Here is a 2,993-nt window from a genome sequence, read left to right on the forward strand (position 1 = left end):
TGTGTGTGTGTGTGTGTGTGTGTGTGTATGCATATATATATCTAAAAATGTATGTATATATGTATGTATACGTTCATCCCATTCCATCTTCCTTCCACTATCATACATGGCATCTTTGTCCATTTTCATTTATTTATTTCTATACTTTCACACACATCCACATCTACATTTACGCCTACACATGTAAATGTCTCTTAATGTATGTATGCATGTATGTGTGTATGTATGTATGTATGTAAGTATGTATGTATGTATGTATGTATGTGTGTAGTATGTGTGTGTATGTACGACTATTTGCGTATGCATATATGAATAAAAGTATCTAATTATCTGTCTGTCTATCTATCTATCTATCTATCTATCTATCTATCTATCTATCTATCTATCTATCTATCTATCTATCTATCTATCTATCTATCTCTCCCTTTCTCTCTGTCTCTCTGCATATATATATATATATATATATATACGTGCATGTGTATACATATACGTATGTATGTCGTTATGTGTGTGTGTGTGTGTGTTTTCTTTCCAAGCTGTACATCATATTTATTTGCAGGACCATTTCATAAGAAAGCAAACACAGAAACGAACAAAATGTATAAAAACAATCAATAAATAAATTAAAGAAACCAAATAAAATTATAGAATAAAAGCAAAGCAAATATATTTCTTGGCTTCCGTCTGAAGAAAATGAAAGAAGAATTCAAAATTTAAAAATAACCATGATGGCTGCTAACCCAGCATCGATAACATCGTTTCTAAAAGCCAGCAGTCGTCCCAGAATGGCCAGTATTTCTCTCTGTGGTGGCCACCACACAATCAGGAACGCCATCATCGCCCCGCTCCGCCACAGAGGTCACTCATGACTGGCTAGCATTGCTAAATTCACGGTAAGCATTCTCATTATCCATGTTCCGCCACAATCACGACCCGTTCTAGCAATGAGAAGGTTGTCTCAAATGGCAGACGATCGACAATCTAGCTTATGGCAAGTATCTTTAACGGTTTAAATGCTTCTAAAATTTTGGAAGAAAAGGTGGAAAAGAGACGTTAATAAGTGACTGAAGAGTCGAGATGATTTCATTTGCTATTCTATCTCATTAAAGACATTCACCCAACTTTGTTAAGTTCTCGACCAATAAATTATAAATTCCTATTTGTGTCTCTTATTTATTTTTGTTCTTAATTCGATGACTGATGTTGTTGTCTTTATTTCTCTCTCCCCACACACCCTCTCCCATTTTCTCCCATTTTCTCTCTCTCTCTCTCTCTCTCTCTCTCTCTCTCTCTCTCTCGCTCGCTCGCTCGGTCATTCTTTCTCATTATTTCTCACGTAAATATGTATAAAGGTGTGTATGTATGTATTACGCCATTGTCTGGCTTCCAAATTAGTTCGTACACACACACACATATATATACATATGTGTATGTGTGTGTACATATGTATGAATTCACGTACATATTAATATATATGTGTGTGTGTGTGTATATTAAGAAATCTATCTACACATACTCGCACACACACACAGACACAGACACAGACACACACACACATACATTTACATATGAAATATATTAAGCGTGTCGATAATAACTGGAATGTTTCCGCTGACGATATTTTATTTTTGAATTTCGAAAGCGTGAGGGCTTATATTTGATTCATTTTTATCTGTTTTATTTAATTTTAGTTTTATTTAATTATTTAGTTTAATTATTTTGTTTCAGTTTTACACGGAAACGAAGAAATATATTTGAACAAATTGCGTAAAGTGAAGGAAAGAAATGAGGAAGTATTGAAGAGTGGAAAGAAAGAAGAGATAGACGCGGAGGGGTAGAGACAGAGAAAGGGGATGAGAAGGTGGAGAAGGAGGAGGGAAGGGGGGGATAAGAGGAGAAGGAGGAGGAGAAAAAAACAGGTAAAAATCTGATGAAAGGTTAAAGGAAGGCGGAAAAGCAATTTTAAAATTATAATGGCCACTGTTGGCGAAAAAATGTGTCCTACAAGTTCTGTCTAACAGAGGCACACTAGGTCAGAAATATAGGGGACAAAAAGGGACCATACGCAGGTGTGACAGTGTTAAGACGTTTGTTTCCCAATCACATGATCTCCGGTTCAATCCCAATGCTTAGTATGGCAACTTAGCATTTTACCTGAGGTGCTAACAGTACTGTCAGTTTGTCGCCTTAATAATAATAATAATAATAGTAGTAGTAGTAGTAGTAGTAGTAATAATAATAATAATAATAAAAAAAAATAATAATGATTGATAATAGCTTCAAATTTTGGCTCAGGGACAGCTATTTCGGGGGAAAGGGGTTAAGTCGATTACATCGACCCTAGTACTCAACTGGTACTTATTTTTTCGACTCCGAGAGGATGAAAGGCAAAGTGGATCTCAGCGGAATTTGAACTCAGAACGTAAAGACGGACGAAACGCCACTAAGCATTTTGTCAGGCGTGCTTGTGTGTATACCCTCACAAACATACACATGCATATATACAAATGTATGTATGTCTGTAATGACGTATGTAGAATGTGCGTCTAATTTAGAAGAAATTTAGAAGCGCAGTCTGTCGCCTTTCCAAATGTAATTAGAGGGGTTTTAATTACCGTTTCTAGCAGTTTGGCCGACCACATACCGGTTTGTCAAGTCAGCTGATTAGTATTTAGTGTTTTCAAGTGCGCAGATTCCATGCATGCATATCCGTACGCATGCGCATATCACAATGGTTATTAACTACTATAACTGTACACGATAGATATTGCCGCGTATTCATTGCTGTCCCCATTCGCCGTAAGAAACAACTGTTGCCTAGCAACAAACGGGGTTAGCCATTTCATTACGCGCGTCAATTAGTGAGCATTTGTCTTTCTGTGCGTGTGTCCCTATGTGTGTGTATGTATGTGTGTGTGTGTGTGTCTGTGTCTGTGTATGTGTGTGTGTGTGTGTGTGTGTGTGTGTGTGTGTGTGTGTGTGTGTGTGTGTGT

This window comes from Octopus bimaculoides, chromosome 25 (genome assembly GCF_001194135.2).
Source record: "Octopus bimaculoides isolate UCB-OBI-ISO-001 chromosome 25, ASM119413v2, whole genome shotgun sequence".
Lineage (NCBI taxonomy): Eukaryota > Metazoa > Mollusca > Cephalopoda > Octopoda > Octopodidae > Octopus > Octopus bimaculoides.